This window comes from Bufo bufo, chromosome 1 (assembly GCF_905171765.1).
Source record: "Bufo bufo chromosome 1, aBufBuf1.1, whole genome shotgun sequence".
Taxonomy (NCBI): domain Eukaryota; kingdom Metazoa; phylum Chordata; class Amphibia; order Anura; family Bufonidae; genus Bufo; species Bufo bufo.
Window position 1 is genome coordinate 172,271,567 of NC_053389.1, and position 22,924 is coordinate 172,294,490.

Genomic DNA, 22,924 nt, shown 5'->3' on the forward strand with positions numbered 1-22,924 from the left:
TATTTCATCACCACTTAATTGCCTGTGGTTATAATGACCTCTGTTCTACCAGGCCTTAAGGTCACTGACAGATCATATTATTTCCCCCGGCTAACAGACAATTTGCCTGTCACGATGTGGAAAGACAGAAAGTTCGACCAGAGTTTAGATTTGGAAAGAAAAACTTTACTAGACTAAATTCATCATTAAGATCTACGGGATCTTACACTGCCGAATACAGCACAATCACATTGCAGGATACAGGGAAATTAATGTGCAGCATACAAGGGGATCACACTGTAGGATAGAGGGGTAGCAGACACAAAAGGATATGGGGTATGGAATAATGCGCTACATCCAGTGCAGGGACTAGCAGCTGAGATTGTGATGACTTATGGCTCATAAAAAAGTAAGACTGCAAGGAATTCTGCTAAGACTTGTTCGGTGAGATTGGTGAAATATGATGCCTTAGTGACAATCATCCAGTTGACGTAGGTTTTTGGCTGCACATTAGATCTAACAGAGCACATGGAATGCACCGGGCATGGGAAGGCGCTAAGGGAGAGGATGGGACTCTGGTGGCACTGATCCTGTTCCAGCTCTCATCGGGAGCCATGCACAGTGTTGAGGGAAGGGCGCTCTAATTTCTACCCCTGGAGCACACCCTGATGAAAGTTTGTCTGCCCACTAGAAGGTGGTGTACCCTTGGTGTTGTGGTTGTGATGAGGTGTAGGGCAGGGATCTTTGCATTGGAAAATGAAGAAGCCAGCTTAGTGGAACAAATAGACATTTCTTTCCTGAATTCTCTGTAGTTTCCACCTATACTTACTTTCAAATGTAGGCACATTTCTTGCTAACAGTCTCTCTTCTATTCTGGCAGAAGAAATACAATTAATTCCATGTACCACTTCCAAATGCATTTTCGTCATTTAGCTTAGCTTCTCTCTAATCCAACCTAAGGTGCAATATTCTTCCAAAAGTAGGACTCTATAATGCCCACAGCAGGGTGTATACTTTAAACATACCTGTAATCTGTCTTTCTTGTATTACTGGGGACCTTACCTCCACAGGCAGTAATCCTCACTCTTCTCATAAGACTGTTCGACCTTCTGTAAATTTACTCTCAATTGCATACTGTGGATGGGTTTCTGGAATTTCTGGTCCCAATTCTGGCCTGTGGTTCCTCACAGAACTCAAGCTCCTGTAGACTGCTCTCACAGTTCACCTATTTTCATACACACAACTGGCTAACGGGAAGAAGCCAAGCAACAGAGTTTGGAGATAGTTGCAAGCCAGAACCTTAACACTTTCCCTTCAGCCAGGTGCTACATAACATTGCGATAACACAACATTAAAATTTGACCACACATTATGCAGTGAGTCCAGGAAAAGGGAAATTGAGAGAATAGGAGTGATAGTAGCAAGAATGGTAGTAGTGGTGGTTACTCACTCTGATGCTCTCCTGGGCATGCAGTGTTGAGAAGGGGGCAGCTTTTTTCCCTTTTGCAGCACACCCTGATTCTAGGGTTTCTAATCTCTGATGGTAGTGTTCTGGTTCTGGCCAAGCTGCCAGTTCGGTTGATGTACTGCTCCAAATTAATTAATGTTAAAGTATACGTATACTGAGAGATCAATACTGAGACAACACACAGCTGGGTTATAACAAGATCTCTGGTTTATTGCGGAACAGTAGACAGAATATATAACGCAAAGGAGTGGGGGGTGTAAGGTGGCGTGTATCTTTTCTATTGGCTATAAATTTTCTGTCACATCGATGACAAGAGGAAGTCCCCCCCCTCCCTCCTTGCTGGTGGGTGAAGCCGTTACTTCTTCTTTCTTTGAAGCAGCTTGCTTGAGCTGAACGGAAACCGTCTTGTGACACATGATAAAGCAAAGATCAAGATTCTTGTTATAGGCATTGGCTGGGTACCTGGCCGCCATTGTAACTACAGTATAGTTCTCAACAAGCAAGTGTCCATTTTGTATCAATAGTCCATAACAGTCCCCCCTTGGAAACTTGATTGTAGACTTTCCCTTACCTAATGAATCCCCTGGGCATACCATTCATATCCTCTTCACCCGCAGTGGCGACAACCTACCCCTTATAGGTAGGCTCCCGGTTGCTCGGACTTGTGGTAATACCCTGGGATTCATCTCACCCTATCTCAGCCAGGCATCATTGTGAGAAGGGGGAGCTGTGTTGAATGATGTTTCCTTCTGTTCTTCCTCATCGTAGGGAAGCATGATAGGTCGTTCATCAGTTTTCTTCATTCTTTTTGAAAAGCGGGTCACACAAATGAGAACGAGCTTAATCACTACATATATCACCAATAGTATTAGGGCTACCTGTAATATTCCTTGGACAATTTCCATGGGTTGAGGAAAGAGAAGGTATCAGACCATCATGTATCTTTATCAGCTTTATGTGCGTCCAGCCATTTATCCCTTAGATCCGCCATTTTCTCTAGACCCACCTTAACTTGCAAATTACCCTGCGGGTTTATGTAATGGCAACAAGCGGGTCCCACAACCTGGCACATACCTCCATCTTTGGCCGTAACATAGTCTAGAACTAATGTGTGTTTGTTGGTGATAATGATCAACTGGTTTTGCACAATGTTCGAGGTATTCATAAGTCTCATCACTTCCCATATTTGATCATCTAGATAATCAGTTGCCACCACCAAATGATCCCACATCTGCACTATCATGGGATACATGGAACTAACAATTTTGTTGGAAATGCTCATCTCTACTACATGTGGCTTACCATTTGGTCTGGGTGTGTTATCTTCGGCCCTACGATACAAGGTGTGTTTCGGTACTGCATTTATGTTCATTTCAGAGTGTGGTACTATAAAGGTGGCAGGAGTAAGCCTGGCGATGGTGCACAGTCCTCTGACATTCTTGGATAACCATTTGTACACTTTGTGTCCACAAACTAAGTATATGTCTTCTGGAACTGCCACTGCTGTGCTATTGAATAATTGGGTAAATAATTTGGCTAATTGTATCCCTTTCGCCAGCTCATATCCTTTTAACTGACCTTCGGTGTTGTTAGCTAATATACCTGTGATAAGGTCCTGTACAGTATGGTTGTTACAGGGTAGGTCTTTTCCGTTCACAGCATCTACACCAATACACTGCACGTGGCTGTTTTTGAGTCATTGCAACCTGAGTGTATGTGTGGACTAAATGTCAAACCTTTGGTTTGTACTTGGAGACAATAACAGTGTGTCCAGCTAGGAAAACATGTGACATTAGCCCAGTGTCCCTCTTGCCAGGGGGTAGAGCTATAATCTACCGAGGGTCCTGATCTGTTTATCATGAGCCATGGGGCATCTGCCCGCCCTGCGACAGGTAAGGCCACTTCCCTGTCCTTGTGTGTACTGGATTTAACTTGGTGTATGCTAGTGAGAAAGATGGTAGAATTAGACAGGTCAATCAGTTCAGAAAGTTCCAGGGGTATTGTAACATAAGGCATACTGGCTGAGCTCACGGGACTGTGGGTACAGATCCAACAATCTCTCAGAGTCTCATTCAACCCCTTGACTAAAATTTGATGGTACCGTATCAGTGAATTGTCCAATTCATCACCCAGTGGCGTGAACACTGCTGATATGCCTACAGTCAAAGTCATGATAAGTAGATGGACCCTGATGGCTTATTGTTCCAGGGTTGTTGGGACAGCCATTACTCTTTTTTACAATGTGAGGCGTGGATCCAGGTAAGCCTCCCGTCGAGTTTCACAGAGGTCGGGGTAGTCAGCAACACCTGGTAAGGCCCCTTGTATCGTGGTTCGAGGGTGTTTCTGATGTGTTTCTTGACCACCACCCACTCTCCAGGTTTGAGAGTGTGGATTCCCTCTAGGGAGTCAGGATCTGGAATGGAAGAGAAAACTTGTGCACGTATGTTAGACAATTGTTTACTCAGGGCAATCACATATTTTGCAACAAATTCATAATGTATTTGCAATTGCTGTGGGAAGTACTGTCCCATCCTAGGCCCTGTCCCAAACAAAATTTCATATGGAGTCAGTTTGTGTGGAGGCCTAGGGGTGTGTCTAACTGAAAATAGTGCTATTGGCAGGCATTGTACCCAACTGAGCCCTGTCTCCCTAGTCATTTTCAGCATCTTGGACTTCAGTACCCTGTTTAGTCGTTTGACTTTATCGCTGCTTTGGGGTCTGTAGGGTGTGTGATAGGCTAAGTGTGACCCTACCATATTCCAGACTTCTTGGGTTAATCTAGCAGTGAATGCTGGGCCCTGATCACTCTCAATGACCTCAGGTACTCCGAACCTACAAACAGTTTCCAGCATTAAATTCTTAGCAGTTGTTGTGGCTGTCTAATTTCGGACGGGGTAGGCTTCTGGCCACCCAGAGAACAAGTCTACCACTACTAGCACATATTGAAACCCTTGGCACATTGGCATCTGGATGTGGTCAATTTGACCGTTGTAACGGGTACTGGGCTTTGGGGGAGACATTTGGTTGGTGTACGCTCAGTTCTTCCCGGGTTGCACTGCGCACAGATGAGGCAAGACTGAGTATGCTCACCAGGACAGTGGTTATCCCTGGGGCCACCCATATTTTGTCTATTAGTTCTTTCATGATGGTCTTAGATTGGTGGGTGGGCCCATGAGCTATTGAAGCTATAAGAGGATAGAGAGCTTTGGGCAGAGATACTCTCTTTCCTTGGGTCCACAGTCCAGATTCTTTCTCTTCTTGGGCTGACTCTTTTAGCCAATCCAATTTTTCTTGTGGCGTGGCCTGCTTCTGTAACTGGACTAGCAGGTCCCAGGAGACCTCTTTTGATTTCTGTGTTAGGTCTGTTGTGGACTCTGTTGCCATCAAGACTTGTGAGAGCTGTTCTTCTTCCTCTTTCACTGCTACTTGCTTTGCTGCTTGATCAGCTAGGGCTTCTCCTCTGGCTTCAGAGGTGTCAGCTCGAGTGTGCCTGTAGATCAATAAAATCTTCAGATTCTCCAGTATACTTCCCCCTTGGAAGAGGGAGAAGAACAGCAGGATTGAGGATGTGACATCTTTGAATAGTGACATTATCAGGTAGGAGCAGGCTACCTTGCAACCATAGGTGATGTTGATTAGTCAGATGCCTAGGTTGTGTTTGTTGGAGAATGGCAGAAATGTCATGTGGTGCTAGGATAGTGAGGGGGTGGCCTAGTACCATATCAGAAGTGGTGGCCAGCAGGGCACTGGCTGCATGTACAGCTCTGGCACAGGAAGGGGATGCCCTGGCTACTGGGTACAGTCTCTTTGTATGGTAGGACTTTGGGGTCCTTCAGGGTCACAGTGACTGGTGGGACATTGAGGCATCCGATATCCTGGGGTCCTCTGGCCCAGAGAGTATCAGGGATGAGGTGCAAAATGGTTTGCAGCGAATCCCCTTATGAATATGGCTCATATGAATCAGTGCAGAATTTTATTGTCAGACATCCAGCAGCCGTGGGTGTCACATAATTTGAGCGAAAACCACAAAGACCAAGAAGCAAGACAGTTTCTTATCAGAAAGAGGATCTTAAACTAACACAGCAGAAACTAACATTTCTGAGAAAAGAAAAAAGGTGGGGGTCAACTGATCCCCCGTAGCTGTCCTGCAATGTGGTGGAATGATCTGCTAATTTTGCTTTTGTCCATTTGTCTGTAAAGCGCTGCGAAATATAGTAGCGCTATATAAGTGCATAAAATAAATAAATAAATTATCAGTGAGCAGTATTCACCGGTCTTATTCTCCACTATACTTTGCAAATCAGACCACGTACATCCATAGGTTTGGTGCACTTGAGACAATTTCCTGTAAAATGGCATTGGGTGGGTCTCAGGGTCAGGCAGTAAATTCACTATGGTGAATAACTGTTGTGGAGTGAAAGACACATATTTGGGCAAGCCCTGGGCATGTGTTAGTTAGTAATTGCCCCTCTCTAGATCTTGCATGTTTCTTTGCAATGCAGTAATCTGAGACTGGCGGTGTTTGGGTTCTGTGCATCAGTGCAACTACCCCCGTTCCATGGTGCCAATTGGGGAAGGGTGGGATTCCTTGTGCCCGACACAGATTCTACAGCCTCGTCAGACTGCGTTTGATCGGGCTCTTCTGTTTGACCTCCCATCATTATTGGTGTGGGGGTCATGATCTAACGGGGAGTCATAAAAGTGCCATCCGGGTTTATCATCGGGTACAGCATAGGGATCACCGGGACACTAGGGGTGACATAGGAGTGACGGGGGGGGGGGTCAGGACCGAATGATATTAAAGGTCCGTTCATGGGCATTGGCTGGGGACAAGATGGCGCTGTAGCTAACACGGGAAGTGATGGGACGTGCCGGGGAGTAGTTACCAAGGTGTGGTTTTGTGGGTGGGGAGCCCCACAGGCAAGGCACATATCACGGGAGGAGGGATTCTGTTGACCACATGTTTTGTAGGTCCACCCACCTGCTTTCTTCCTGGTGCCATTATAGGGCGGTGGCAAGTCATGTATCAATGCAACACCAGGTTTACAGAAATATCTCTGTCTTTTCTCATCAAAATTTTGTTCTCCCCCCCGTCTGTTCAAATTCTTTACTACAGTCCAACCACACACGGACCATGTCTGTCAATTTATCATCCTCTAACTTCTCTCTTTTCTCATTCAACAACGTCTGCCACGTAACAGGGCAGTGTGCCACCTTTTGGTATGTTATACAGATGTAGCAGGGTTAGCACTTAAACTCTTAACTCAAATTTCTTAAATCATCATGTTATCTTGAAACAAAAGCCATTGAAAAGCAATTGAAGGTGTTTGCTTCTCCGGTCCGCCACGTACTGTTCGGGTGAACAGTAGCCCTTCGGGACACTTTCCTCATTTCCCATCTTTTGGATCCTTCACCTTGTTCTGGACAACACAGAAACCCGATATAACACGTTGAGCCTAATGTCCCACACACTCTGGGTAGACACTGGCCGGTCTCCTCCCTTCTGTCGTCTCTCGGTCACAACATCGGGGTGACCGATTGACACAGGCACTTTAGAAGACCTTTGGGTTTCTATTAGTCTGTGTTTCCGTTACAAAGGGTCGCACATTAAAAACAATAAACCACAATACATCAAGGAAGAACCCTTGAGTACTGTCTCATCGTCTCTCGCACCTACTGGAGCCGCCTAAAGACCTCTGTATAGAGTAATCACTGGACGTGAAGACCTTTGAGTCCCGGTCAGCACACTCTGGGCTACCGCGGACCGCTCTCCACCCTTCTGTGATCGTCCCGTTTATGGAGATTTGAGTCAGACACCGGGCTGAACTCCGATACAGGCACATAGGAGAACTCTGTGTCTCAGTCAGTGATACTTGTCAACAGGGTCTTCACAACTTATAGGCACAACACAGTACATCAAGACTTTAAAAAACAAATGGGGTTCTTACTTTCATGCCCTCGAGGACGTCCCAGACTGCTTCCGCATCCCTCCCTCAGACGAACTCCAAGAGGCTACACCAGAGGACACTTTATAGGCAAGATGACTCAATTTTCCTACCTCGTATTACGGGTCGCGATCACGGTGTCCGTTAGTGTGCCTCTCCTCGTCTAGTCTCCGGGGGTACGAGAACAGAGGGTCCAATCCTCGAGCCCCACGTTGGGCGCCAAATTGTTCTGGTTCTGGCCAAGCTGCCAGTTCGGTTGATGTACTGCTCCAAATTAATTAATGTTAAAGTATACGTATACTGAGAGATCAATACTGAGACAACACACAGCTGGGTTATAACAGGATCTCTGGTTTATTGCAGAACAGTAGACAGAATATATAACGCAAAGGAGTGGGGGGTGTAAGGTGGCGTGTATCTTTTCTATTGGCTATAAACTCTGTATTTTCTGTCACGTCGATGACAAGAGGAAGTCCCCCCCATCCCTCCTTGCTGGTGGGTGAAGCCGTTACTTCTTCTTTCTTTGAAGCTGCTTGCTTGAGCTGAACGGAAACCGTCTTGTGACACATGATAAAGCAAAGATCAAGATTCTTGTTATAGGCATTGGCTGGGTACCTGGCCGCCATTTTAACTACAGTATAGTTCTCAACAAGCAAGTGTCCATTTTGTATCAATAGTCCATAACAGTAGTTTAGGGTGACCTTGAAGGTGACAAATTGTGTGGTGCAAGGCAGGATCCCTTGGCAGCCAATGATGGTCTGGCCATGCAGTGTGAGGTGCAGGCAAATAGTGACACCAGGTTAACTGCAGAATGAAGTTACTGAAGAATCAAACAGGTGATCCCCAGAGCCAGTGCCATCACTGAGCATCCCTGACACTGCAGGATCCAGAGGGCAAACAATTAAAATAGCACATCTAAATAAATCCATTCAAATTTGTACTTCAGTTATTGGATGGATGGATTAACTCACCTCAGGGGGTAGGAGTAGTCAATACTGCACCTATTCACCCCTCATTCCAGGACAGCTTTGCATAGACCGCTGACAAAGACCTTGTCCCGAGGTCAAAACTATAAGACAAGTACTGAGCAACCATTCACTTATGTCGGCCTTGATGTCTTTGGGCCATGGGCAGTCACTGCATGTAGAACCGGAGGTGGTCACACAGACTGCAAACAGTGTCATTTGTACTGTTATTACTCTCTATTTGCACTGCACTGTGAAAAGGGTCCATGGACAGATAGCTAATACTGAGAGACTTTGGGACTTTTCAGCCTGTGCACTGAGAAGTTAGTATTTTTCTGCAGTTGCCATGACAGAGAGAGAAAACTGATAAAGTGAACTTTTGACTGTCTGGTTTAGCTCTGTCAGACAGTTGTTTATGTCTGGAAACTGCTTAGTCATTCCCATTGACTTGTATTGAGGCAAAATAAGTCTATAGAGGTCATGGACTGCAACTTTTTTTCTGTTAGACTGTGATTCTCCAGTGTCACCCCCCCCCCCCCCCACTAGAAGGTTCTGGATCAATAAGAAACTGTGCAGCCAGCCAGTAGCGCAGGGGCAACATGTGAGGTGCACAGTGGACCGATGAGGGGCCAAATAATAACACACAGTTCATCAGTTTACTCACGGTTAGCAGAAAGCCTCCCTGGGCAGGCAGCACAGTGTTGAGGTGGACAGCAGGAAATCCTCCGGGGCATGCTCTGTGGTAGGGAAGCCAAGATGGTGGTTGAGGTGCCCTTGATGTTAGGGATGCTTAGGGTGCTTGTTGCGGCTGAGTCCCTTGATGGTTTTTGTCGTGACGCCAGTACCGTTAATGGTGGTACAACCATTAGTAGTAATAATGAGGTAGACAGTGGTAAGGTGCAACTCATAACTTTTACTGATGTTGTATTTGGCTGCAGCAGTACAAAATACAGTCTCTTGTTGGTATTAGAGTTAATCTGCAAATCCACTGTTCCTAGGCTTTCTTAGGCTGGATTTAGGCTTTGGTTATGGAGTACCTTATTCCTGTTGATGTGCACAGTCCTATAGGTTGTCCTTTCCCTCCAAGCTGAATATTGGGACAGGTAGCTAATCTGTTTCCCAGAATTAGGGTGTGGCTGCCAGAAGCTATAAGTCCTCCACCATGCGCAAAGGTGTCTGTGGCCCTAAATAATGGCTATTATCACCGATGAATCTTTCTGATGCTTGTTTCTATTCCAGGGAGGCAAACTCTCTCCTACTGGTCAGGGATGCAAGTATATAATCCGGCCACAGAAGGAAAATGCTCTTCTGCGCCTCACACCTTGGTACTACCACATAGCGAAGTTGGCTCCACTCACTAATCTGTGGTGTGAAGTCTTCACTCTGCATTCTCATCTCTGTTTGAATTTGAATTCTCTCCTAATCTCAACTCTGATCTGATCTCCTCTCACTAGGCCTGACCTAGGTATATATAGAACCCAAGTTATATCCCCATCTAGTGGTGGGATGTATAAATTACACCTAATCTGCCTGGTAACAGGGATTTTGATAACTTAGTACAAAATTGCATAATACAGCATAATACAATTTTTAGGGTAAAAAGTGCTTTTACGCAGAGCCCACACACATGTAGTGGGACGCTGAAACTGTATAAAAGTAGAGCAGTCAGAAGAACCCCTAGTTGTCTGCAGATAGGGACCAGTGTTTAGTATGAGAGACTCTGCCAGACTGCATGAGTGACCAGAAGAACATGCTGAGATGGGGATACATTGTTTGACAACTGTGCCACAAGCCTGGGCCACCAGCCCTTTGGCCCAGGGTATCAGCCTTCTGAGAGAGAGAAGGCTACTAAGGCCTTTTCTCAGCACAGAGCCTTCTTCTGCCAGAAAGGAAACCAAAGAAACCAGCTCAGTGTGCAGAGAGCCCCTGAGGAGCTTGTTGCAGAGGACACCAGTTGGTCCCGCCTTTGAAAATCGATTCATCCTATTTATAGAAACATGATATAATTATATTTTGATTACTTTGTGTCTAGGGGTATTCTAAATGTTTTAATTATTTAATTAAAAGTTGTATTTTATTAGGGAGGGATTTATATTATTGGTTTTGTATACTCCCTATAAGTCATTTCGCTTTAAAAAAAAAGTCCAGCTCACCTGATTCCTGGAAGCATGCATAACACCTGGATTGGATGTACCAATCTTGACACAAAAATATGAAGATATCTAGCTCCCATAAAAATCCATAGTTTAAGCAAAAAGATAAAAAGCCTTATGCGAAGACAACAGCATTGTTGTCTGTGTTTATAGATTTTAAAAAAAATCTTTTTGCATAAATAAACTACCACTCAAGAACATTCACATACTTATCCCTAAGCCATTCCTGTGTTGTCTTACCTGTATGATTAGGGTCATTGTCTTGTTGAAAGTTGAACCTTTGGCCCAGTCTGAAGTTCAGAGCACCCTGAGCCCTTAGGTTTTCATTAGGAATATCTCTGTACTTTACTCCATTCAGCTTTCCCTCAACCCTGAGCAGTCTCCCTGTCCCAGCTTCTGAAAAACACCCCGACAGCATGATGGTGTCACCACCATCCTTTACTGTGGGCAGGGCCGTCTTTAATATTGATTGGACCCTGGGCAAGAATTTCCTTGGGCCCCCTGAAATGCTAAGGTCCATCTGTCTTCATGAGTGATTATCGCAGGGAAGGCAGGTTAGTTAGTGTACCCGAGCATTAGATTTTAGGATGCCTGTGGCCACCGCGGGGGCACAGGAGGCAGAAGCACAGCCCCGTCTCCCTTTTTCAAATAGAAGACGGGTGGCCCTTAGCAACGCTCACTTCAGAAAGCGCTGCTAAGGGCCATTTCAGCCACAGTTTTCTACTAAAATTAAACGTTTTGGCTAAATAAACTATATTCTAAAAATGTTTCTTATCACTTGCCCTACACCTTAGCAAAAAAAATTATTAAATGGCAGTTACACTTTAAGCTCTTCCAAGCGACGGTCGTCCTGAGGATCGGTGATAAACGCCTGTCATACGGTTGCTAATCACTGCAGTATTATTTATTTAGGGACTGTAAGCACATGCAGTCTCAGGAGTGGGTCCGCAGCCTCACAGGAGTACAGGACCAGTATCTGTACACGTATGTATGGCATAATTAATGGAATGACACATAACATGACATGAGTTACCAGGCTGCCTGGTAAAGACCTGTGTCACTCATGTCACGTGTCATTCCATTAATTATGCCATACATACGTGTACAGATACTGGTCCAGGCAGCAGGCCAGCAGACACATGATTATTGCCACATCATGTGTCACAGACTCACATGCCACTCTGACTGTACTGTACAGCCATTCAGACAGTTCCACTTCCTTTAGAAAAGCGAGCCTGCAGTGCACACCAGCGACAAGCGACTTACTTACAGATAGTCTAGAGGTGACCGTGACTCAGGTGAGTAACCGAACCGACTGAGTGTCTAGACTAGTGATGGTGGTGGTGATGGACTGGGTGTCTCCTCTGTGACGCGGCCGCCTTTGCAAGTTGAGGAACTTGAGGGCCGAGGCTGGTGTCAACCGGTGCGGTAGAAAATGGTGTAAATTTTTTAGCCATATATGGGGGCTATGGTGGTGCTAGCAGTCAGAGCCTGGTCTCAGGAGGGGCACTTCCAGATTATTTTCTGTCCGCCGCCACAAAACAATGATGCTTATAGAACAGACTACACAGTGTAGCGGTATACTGTATATTGTGGGGCACAGTGTAGAGGTATTCTGTATATTGTGGGGCACAGTGTATGCTATATGTGTATAACATAACCATATTTCACATGAAAATTTACAGTTGCTTGGCCCTTGGGGATCTCGGACCCCACTTCAACACTTGGCTGGGGGGCTCGGCGGAGCTGATGTTGTGTTTTATCCTAATGAGAAAGATTTCATAATAAGGATTTGGGGAAGGGGCAGAGGGATAGCAGAGCGGGGAGGGGCTGGTGCTGCTACTAGGGGGTCATACCATGGGGGAGTAATAAAGCCCACCATAATGCCCCCCCAGTAGAAATAATTCTCCTTTTAATGTGACAGTGCAAAAAATACCCCCTTGTAATGCCGCCAGTTGAGCTAATGTCCCCATAGTGCCCCCATAATGTCCCAGTATAAAATACCCCTATATAGTGCCCCCAGTAAATTCCCCCATAGTGCTCCTCTCCCCCTTCCTGCTAGTGCCCCCCATAATGTACCAGTATAAAATGCCCCATATATAGTGCCCCAGTAGATGCCCTCAGTGTCCCCCATAATGCCCCCCAATAATGTGCCAGTAAGTGTCCCCATAGATGCCCCCCCATCCAGTATCAAGTGCCTCTCTCCTCCCTCCCATGTCCCAGTATCATAGTGCCATTCCCCCCCCCCAAAAAAAGTGCCAGTATCAAGAGCCTCTCTCCTCCCCCCCCAAAAAAGTGCCAGTATCAAGTGCCTCTCTCCCCCCCCTATGTCCCAGTATCATAGTGCAATCTCCCCCCCCCAAAAAAAAAGTGCCAGTATCAAGTGCCTCTCTCCTCCCCCTCCCATGTCCCAGTATCATAGTGCCACCCCCCCCCCCCCAAAAAAAAAGTGCCAGTATCAAGTGCCTCTCTCCTCCCATGTCCCAGTATCATAGTGCCATCTCCCCCCCAAAAGTGCCAGTATCAAGTGCCTCTCTCCTTCCCCCCAAGTGCCAGTATCATAGTGCCAACCCCCCCCCCATGTGCCAGTATCAGGTGCCAACCCCCCTCCCCCCACATGTGCCAGTATCAGGTGCCTCCCCATGTCCCAGTATCATAGTGCCAACCCCCCCCCCCCCCCCCATGTGCCAGTATCAGGTGCCAACCCCCCTCCCCCATGTGCCAGTATCAAGTGCCTCACTCAGCTCTGCTATATCTCTATATATGACAGCTGCCCCAGCACACCCAGCTCTGCTACATCTAATACACATGACAGCTGCACCAGCACACTCAGCTCTACTATATCTCTATATATGACAGCTGCCCCAGCACACCCAGCTCTGCTACATCTATATATCTCTATATCTATATAGTGCCCCCAGTAAATTCCCCCATAGTGCTCCTCTCCCCCCTTCCTGCTAGTGCCCCCCATAATGTACCAGTATAAAATGCCCCATATATAGTGCCCCAGTAGATGCCCTCAGTGTCCAGCCTCTGATAGGCTGCCGGCCTAGTGTCCCCCATATGACAGCTGTCCCAGCACACTCAGCTCTGCTATATCTCTATATATGATAGCTGCCCCAGCACACCCAGCTCTGCTACATCTAATACACATGAAAGCTGCACCAGCACACACAGCTCTACTATATCTCTATATATGACAGCTGCCCCAGCACACCCAGCTCTGCTACATCTAATACACATGACAGCTGCACCAGCACACTCAGCTCTACTATATCTCTATATATGACAGCTGCCCCAGCACACCCAGCTCTGCTACATCTATATATCTCTAAGTATTGCTATACAGTAGATAGATATATAGAGATATAGCAGAGCTGAGTGTGCTGGGGCAGCTGTCATGTGTATAGATGTATCATAGCTGGGTGTGTTTGGGCAGCTGTCATGTGTATAGATGTAGCAGAGCTGGATTTTCTGGGGCAGCTGTCATATATAGAGATATAGAAGAGCTGAGTGTGCTGGGGCAGCTGTCATGTGTATAGATGTACAGAGCTGGGTGTTTTTGGGCAGCTGTCGTGTATAGATGTAGCAGAGCTGGGTTTGCTGGGGCAGCTGTCATATATAGAGATATAGCAGAGCTGAGTGTGCTGGGGCAGCTGTCATGTGTATAGATGTAGCAGAGCTGGGTGTGTTTGGGCAGCTGTCATGTGTATAGATGTAGCAGAGCTGGGTGTGTTTGGGCAGCTGTCATGTGTATAGATGTAGCAGAGCTGGGTTTGCTGGGGCAGCTGTCATATATAGAGATATAGTAGAGCTGAGTGTGCTGGTGCAGCTGTCATGTGTATTAGATGTAGCAGAGCTGGGTGTGTTTGGGCAGCTGTCATGTGTATAGATGTAACAGAGCTGGGTGTGTTTGGGCAGCTGTCATGTGTATAGATGTAGCAGAGCTGGGTTTGCTGGGGCAGCTGTCATATATAGAGATATAGAAGAGCTGAGTGTGCTGGGGCAGCTGTCATGTGTATAGATGTAGCAGAGTTGGGTGTGTTTGGGCAGCTGTCGTGTATAGATGTAGCAGAGCTGGGTTTGCTGGGGCAGCTGTCATATATAGAGATATAGCAGAGCTGAGTGTGCTGGGGCAGCTGTCATGTGTATAGATGTAGCAGAGCTGGGTGTGTTTGGGCAGCTGTCATGTGTATAGATGTAGCAGGGCTGGGTTTGTTTGGGCAGCTGTCATGTGTATAGATGTAGCAGAGCTGGGTGTGTTTGGGCAGCTGTCATGTGTATAGATGTAGCAGACTGGGTTTGCTGGGGCAGCTGTCATATATAGAGATATAGTAGAGCTGAGTGTGCTGGTGCAGCTGTCATGTGTATTAGATGTAGCAGAGCTGGGTGTGTTTGGGCAGCTGTCATGTGTATAGATGTAGCAAAGCTGGGTTTGCTGGGACAGCTTTCATATAGAGATATAGCAGTGCTGGATGTGTTAGGGCAGCTGTCATGTGTATAGATGTACACTTAGCCAGCTATAACAGTAGAAGTTTCATATTTTTTTCAGTCTGTGGTAATGCAGTTCTTATGGCTGTGTGGTTAGGTGCTTTGCCTCTGATACTGAAGGTTGTGGGTTCGAATCCCAGACACATCTCTCCCCATAGGGACGCAAGGGCAGGGTCGGGAGAAGGAGGAGCTAGCATGGCACTGGCCGGCAGACTCGGCAGTAAGTTATTGTAATTGACAGACAAGTACTTCACTTCTAATGCGAGCAGCGAGCCACACGCCGCTTGCTCGCATAGACAACAAGTGAATGTGGGAGTCGGGAATGGAGCTGCCCCGGGCCCCCAGGAGCAACTGGGCCCGTGGCAGCTGCCCCTTTTGCCCTGCGGCAAAGACGGCCCTGACTGTGGGGATGGTATTTGACAGGTCATGATCAGTGGCTGGTTTCTTCCAGACATGATCCTCAGATTTAAGGCCAAATAGTTCAATCATGGTTTCATCAGACCAGAGAAACTTGTTTCACAGTTGCAACGTCCTTTAGGTGCTTTTTTGAAAACTCCAGGAAGGCTTTCATGTGTCTTTTACTGAGGGGAGGCTTCTTTCTGACCACTCTTCCATAAAGCCCAGATTGGCAGAGTTCTGCTCTTATGGTTGACCTAATGGAAGTTACTCTAATACCCACACAGGATCTTTGGAGCTCAGACAGAGTGACCATTGGGTTCTTGGTCAACACTCTTACCAAGGCCCTTCTCCCCCGACTTCATAGTTTGGTGAGGCAGGCAGCTTTAGGAAGAGTCCTAGTTGTTCCAAACTTTCCCTGTTTAAGAATTATGGAGGCCAGTGTGCTCTTGGGGACTTTCAGTGCAGCAGAAACTTTTTTTACTCCAGATCTGTGCCTCCACATAATCCTGGCTCTGAGCTTTACAGGGAAGGAGTGCGTGGGGCGCCAACTGTTCAGAAGGGTGTTAAAGATTGCAGTGAATCATGAGATGTAAGGATATGTAGAAAAGTATATGTTAAAAATATAACCAAGATATGGAAGGCTGGAAAAGAGCCAAAAAGCTCTGGATAATTTTGTAAAAGTATATACAAGTATATAAAATCAATATAAAAGGCTGAAGCTATGTTGCTAAGCTTAGGAGGATTACTTATTTCACCAGGGAAGTGGATGCGCAAGATAAGTTTAAGACATTTGCCATCCTTAACCAGGGCCGGTGCAAGGATTTTTGCCAACACAAGCTACATTTTGGCGCCCCCCCCCCCCTCACGCCCCAGAAGTTGAACTCTATGGTTCAGTTGACCCATTGTTGTCCGTTTGCTGCAGCCGTAATACAGACGCTAAAATGCTCCAATAGTTCGGCCATGTGAAAGCAGAGAGGTTTTCATGTTTTATTTAAATATGGCTTAAAAATAAGCAAGATAAAAGGCACAATTAAAAAACAAACAAACCAAAATCAATGTAAAGAACCATAAGAAGGCAAATAGCGCATGCACACAACCGCCATTTTCTGACCCATTCATTTCTATGGGGCAGAATTTTTGCAACTGTTCTGCAAATTACAGAGCAAGTCCTATTCTTGTTCATACTTTCAGACGATAACAGCCCTTGCAATTGATGGGTGTGAGAAAAATACAGAACGCACGCAGAAGGACTCCCCCTCTCTCTCAGCTCACCTGGCCCTGGTCCCGTCTGCAGCAGCTGGCTTCCCCTCTGTGTGGTCCTGGTATCTTCTCTCTGCTTCAGACAATCGCCGTTTTGAGGACTGTATTTTTTGCCCTCTAAGACGCACCTAGGTTTTAGAGGAGGATAATAAGAAAAAAATATTTTTCATTACACCTCAGGTCAGACCACCAATCAGACCCCCAATGTTAATCAGACCTCAGATGAGACCCCTAATGCCTCAGATCAGACCCCCATGTCAGACAACAGCCCCCCATGTCAGACATCAGCCCCCATGTCAGCCATCATGCCCCCATGTCAGCCATCATGCCCCCATGTCAGCCATCATGCCCCCATGTCAGCCATCATGCCCCCATGTCAGCCATCATGCCCCCATGTAAGCCATCATGCCCTCATGTCAGCCATCATGCCCTCATGTCAGCCATCATGCCCTCATGTCAGCGATCATGCCCTCATGTCAGCCATCATGCCCCCATGTCAGCAATTAGCCCCCCATGTCAGACCACATTTCGCCCCCTCCATGTCAACTTTCTCCCCCTCCATGTCACATTTTTCCCCCTCCATGTCAAATCACCTACAGTATGTCACATCAGCCCTCCATGTCACATTTCTCCCCCTCCTTGTCACATTTCACCCCCTCAATGTCACATTTCTCCCCCTCCAAACCATGTCACATCACCCCCTTCGGGTTCACAACATGATCACATCATTACCCCCTATGGTGTCACATTCCCCCCCCCCCCCCCGGCCGGCCCTGGCCCCATCCCTGTGTCACAGACTACAGACATTGTCCCCTCTCCCATCAAGTCACGGTCACCCCCCCCCCCCTCCATTTATGATTGCTGTTTGTGTAATAATTTTTTAAAAACACATTTATGCCGTGCACTCTGGCGCTAGTGCGCTCATCAGTGATCACCTACCCACCTGTCCTGCTGCTACGGAAATCTGGCTGTGTGTGAGTCAGACTTACAGACACAGTCATCTCCAGTCCCTGCTGCCACTCGCCAGTCACACCCGCCTGGCCTGACCCTGTGACCGTGTTGCCGTGCTCGTGCCGCTCTGTGAGTGAGGACTGGGGCTGCACAGAGCACGCAAGCAGGGGCGGGCGGCCGGCGGCTTTGCGACGCAACTCACAAGTAAGTGATTTTAAAAAAAAAAGAAGGTTAATATTTCCGCCCTCCCCCAGGGTGTGCCCTAAGGCAGTCACTTGGTCTGCCTTATGGTAGCACCGGCCCTGTCCTTAACTCCCCCGCCGAGGTCGCCTAATGATAGTATACACCGCGTCCGAACAGACGATGGAACAGCGGACTACAATAATTAAGGGGGGGGTAAGGGTGACAAGTGTCTTGAGCTTATCTTGCGCACCCACCTCCCTGGTAAAGTAAGTAATCCTCCTCACCTTGGCAACATAGCTTCCGCATTTTATATTGATTTTATATACATGTATATACTTTTACAAAATTATCCAGAGCTTTTTGGCTCTTTTCAAGCCTTCCATATCTTGGTTTATTAGTTATATTTTTAATATATAGTTTTCTTACATATACTTACATCTACAATCTCTAACCCCTTTCTGAACAGTTGGTGCCCCAACTGAACAGTTGGTACCCTATCCAATTCCCTTATACCTCCTCCTGAGGTTCCATTTTTTTTATCTACATAAATATCCCTCTGAGCTCTACAGGCAGTTCTTTCCTCCTCATTGCTTGATCTTTGCTCTCATCATGCATTGTCAGCTGTAAGCCCTTATATACAGGGGCGTAACTAAAAGCTCATGGGCCCTGGTGCAAGAGTTTAGCTTGGGCCCCCGTCCCTCAGTGCTTGTTTGCAAGGGGCATGGGAGCACATATCCTTCCTGCTGCCTGAGGGAAACATTGAAAGGGCACCCCCTCATGCCAAATTCTTAACCTAACCCCTTCCCTCCAGCCAGAGGTGTAAATTGACCAGTATGCACTTTCTATAATGCAGGGTCTTATGTGGCACAAGGGTCTTTGTCCCCCTCAGGCTCCTGGGCCCGGTAGCGACTGCTACCTCTGCACCCCCTATAGCTACGCCCCTGCTTATATAGACATGGGGATCTTTTTCAAAATCACACCCATTCAACTGAATTGACCATAGGTGTATAAGTACCCGATGCTCCTACATTCATTAATGCTGAGAGCATTAGATCATTGTGTACCTGGTCAGTGGCCGTGAAGAGGGCTCGGGTGGCCCACTGAGCATTGGCCCACCAGGAAATTTCCCTGTAGGATCTATGGCCAGTCCGCCTCGATGATGAAGAGAAATGGGAGAACCCCCAGAGCTAAATTTCAAGTACCATAGCAAAAGGTTTGAGTCCATGCAAAATTTTAGTTTTTCATTTTCAATAAATTAGCAAAAATGTCTAAAATTCAGTTTTTACTTTCTCAGTATGGGATATTGAGTGCAGATTGATGGTGGGGAAACTTTAATTTGTTTTTATTTAGCACAAGGCCACAATATAACAAAATGTGAAAAAAGTGAAAGGGTCCAAATGTAATATATAGTCATATGCCTTGGTATGCCTGGCAACACCCCTGTCTACATCTGAATATCTTCATAGAACAGTGAGTCATCAGTGTATGTGACTATATATGTGATCATGTGACCATATACATAGGTGTGTGTGGAGAGGTTGTGTCAGGAAACCCTTGGACAGTAGGAAATAGTCATGGGGACACATCTCACCCTTCTTATTACATGCATATACTGCTAACATAAATAAATAAGACCCAATTCTATTTTTGGATAAAAATGGCCAGAATGCTTTATTATGGGTTACTTACTATAAAGGACCCTATCTGGGAAGGGTTTATTTATTACACAACCACTAATGCCTAACCGGCTACTAACCACTCTTGTCCCAGACTAATAAAACATTACTTTTACTTATTAATCTTTAAAACTCGTGAAAAAATATTTAGTGAGCTAACTAAGGAGTTAAAAACACTGTGCCCCATGAGAGATGCTTTGAATGATAGGTCAGTAACGTGTATAGGTAGGCGGGAGTGCACTGACACCGCTCTACCACACACCACCGTCCCAGCTGTATTAGACACGATACTTTGCTGTGCCTGATTTTGTTAAGTTCTCCCACATGCGCAATGGCCACTAAACGGCACGCACGTGCGCATACAAACTCTCATGAATACAAACCAAGTATAGGCGCAGCCGCAGTGTCATCCTCAGCCGGGCTTTTTCTGGCTAAGTTTCAGCGCATGAGCAGTGGAAGATAATGGGCTGTTTTGCTGTTAAGTTCTCCCACATGCGCAATGGCCATCTAACAGCACGCGCATGCGCATACGAGCTGGCGGCAAATATGAACTAAGTATAGGAGCAGCCGCAGTGTCATTCCTAGCCCGTTTTTTTGTCTAAGTCCCAGCGCATGCACAGTGGGAACCAGTGGGCGCGAATAGATGGTAAGTGTTTGCGGCGATCACCACTGCGCAGCTGGCACTCTTTTCTAAGTCCCAGTGCATGCGCACTAGAAGGTAATGGGTACGTACGGAGGGTAAGTGCTTGCGGTGATTACTACTGCGCACCTGGTCATACAGGACCTCCTCCTTAAGAGTGACGCTACCAACCTGTCATAATAACAACACCTACAACGATAGGTTACAATTAACTAGTTACATACATAGCCCCTTTGGATTGGTGCTTTCTCTCACAGGAAGTGAGAGAGTAGCCGATAAATTCTCTTACCAGCGTTAGTTACTCAAGTCTGCCCGATACCCCTGATGAAGACAAAGTAGCTGGCGAAACATGTTGGGGGGCGGAATTTAGGTTTTAATTTGCTGAACTCCTTTGACTTATGCTGCAATCTGTGTGCTTGATGTAAAACACTCACTGCCATAAGGCGTGTTTCACATTGGTGCTTACACCCCAGGTATGGGGGTCTAGTAGACATCAGGCACAGCAAAGTATCGTGTCTAATACAGCTGGGACGGTGGTGTGTGGTAGAGCGGTGTCAGTGCACTCCCGCCTACCTATACACGTTACTGACCTATCATTCAAAGCATCTCTCATGGGGCACAGTGTTTTTAACTCCTTAGTTAGCTCACTAAATATCTTTTCACGAGTTTTAAAGATTAATAAGTAAAAGTTATGTTTTATTAGTCTGGGACAAGAGTGGTTAGAAGCCGGTTAGGCATTAGTGGTTGTGTTATTATGGGTTACCAGCAAATAAATATTTAAAATACGACACAATAAACTTCATAAATAATTAAAAACATAAATAAAAAATTTATTTAAAATTACGTATCTTTTTCTGAATTATGATACTGAAATCCACCCAGCTGTAGTAGTGTTGAGCATGAATATTTCAATAGCGAATTTTTATCGCGAATATCGCCACTTCGAGAATTCGAGAATATTTAGAATATAGTGCTATATATTCGTTATATCGAATATTCAGCTTTTTTTTCTCATCTGAACACGATTCCTCTCTGCTTCTTGCTTGTGGGCCAATGAGAAGGAAGCAATGTCAAGTTCACAACAATACTTAGTGCACCAATAAGTAATCTGTAGTCAGACCTGCTAAAATGTGAAGTTGCACGTAGTGCGAAAAAATATTCTAATCACTGCCGATTAGCGCAATCGCGAATATATTGGAGCACTTGACTCTATCTGCATATAAAGGTATTGTAATGTTCTGCCGTGCCAACCATTTTCTCCAGTCTCAAGAGAAACTCATGAAACTTCTAGCAGCTTGAAAAATTTTGCCAAAGTGACCCACTCCTGTATTTCGCGTTACGAATTCGCATTAAGCGATTTTTACATTGATGATTTTTCGCATTCAATAAAATAATCTCGAATTCTCGAAATTCGCAAATATATGACAAAAATTCTACAAGTTCCACAAAATATTCATGAAATATCGCAAATTCGAATATAGCCCCTGCCGCTCATCACTAATCTATAGCTGAGCGATACAGCCCCACAAGCCACACATTACAAAGGCGAAGCCCCCCTTAAGCATTGCAGCCATTGTTTAATTGCATTCTGCAAACCTAAGTTAAAAATGTCAATACCAGTCTCTGAAAGATGAACATTATCAGATCTGAAAAGACCCATGAATGAATCTTCCAGATCCACATGCCTATATCTAAAACCACCAACAATCGAATACATTTTTAAATTGTCCTATTCACTCTCTTACGTAACTTCTCTATATATAATCTTTCTTGACCAGGCCATACCAGGCAAGACACGATTTTGGAAGATACTAGGGCAGTGATGGCAAACCTTTTAGAGACTGAGTGCCCAAACTGCAACCCAAAACCCACTTATTTATTGAAAAGTGCCAACACGGCAATTTAACCTGAATACTACAGTCCAATATAGTATATCTTCCATGTACTTTATCATTTAGCTATAATAGCCTGCCTACATTCAGTGCACTGCCTGTGCTGTTCATAGTGCGCCCTGCACTGAAGAACGGCAGGAAAAGTCTAAGGAATATTGGTACACCATAGACTTTTTCCAGGGTGCGAGCGCCCACAGAGAGGGCTCTGAGTGCCGCCTCTGGCACCCGTGCCATAGGTTTGCCACCACTGTACTAGGGTGACACCCAGCATCATACCCTTTAAAAGAGCAAACTCTAACTTCATTTCCCATAATAATTTGCATATTTTGGATTTACTGATATCGTTACCACCTAAATGTAAAATTAACACATTAGACAAAAGCTATTTTGAACACAGTTTGCAGATCTCTAATAACAATCTGTTCCAACACAGTCTTCTAACACCCCACCAGAAAATATGAAGCGTAGAAGAGTGAAAAGTAAAATTTTCTGAATAAGTTTTCTTCTCTGCTCCCTTCTGAGCCCAGAAGAGAAACAAGTGGCCAACAATCCACACAATTAATTGGCCTCCTGAAAAATAGAAAAACATTTTAGCTGATAATAACAGATCTGGACTAACATAATTTAAAGGCTATGTACACCTTTGGAGACAATTTTTGTTTATGATTGCATTTTACTCATTTTTGGCTAAAATTCATATTTTCAATTGGCATTTATTAAAAATATTGAGCCATTCTGGCACAAAGGGTTAACTGTTTTTCTAACTGTGCGACTGGTACTTTCACTTTGTTCTGGTCATCTAATAAACCTTATCTCTAAACTACTAAGAGGTCATAAACACTTATGTAAGCCACATTCTTATCAGTAAGATAAGGGTTGAGTTTTAATGAGTGTTTATTAGGTCAGAGAGAAGAGATAAGTA

General features: G+C 45.6%; 2 long non-coding RNA genes across 2 annotated transcripts; one reads left to right on the forward strand and one right to left on the reverse strand.

The window, feature by feature from the left end:
- Window positions 1-3,668: 3,668 nt before the first annotated feature.
- LOC121001225 lies at window positions 3,669-20,857 on the forward strand. The gene is made up of 5 exons (XR_005779008.1): window positions 3,669-4,288; window positions 4,845-4,848; window positions 11,745-11,750; window positions 20,056-20,066; window positions 20,845-20,857. It is a non-coding gene; the product is annotated as an uncharacterized LOC121001225 (long non-coding RNA).
- Window positions 5,402-16,557, reverse strand: LOC121001218. The gene is made up of 3 exons (XR_005779005.1): window positions 16,545-16,557; window positions 9,679-9,685; window positions 5,402-5,615 (listed from the first exon to the last, which is right to left on the reverse strand). It is a non-coding gene; the product is annotated as an uncharacterized LOC121001218 (long non-coding RNA).
- Window positions 20,858-22,924: the final 2,067 nt, after the last annotated feature.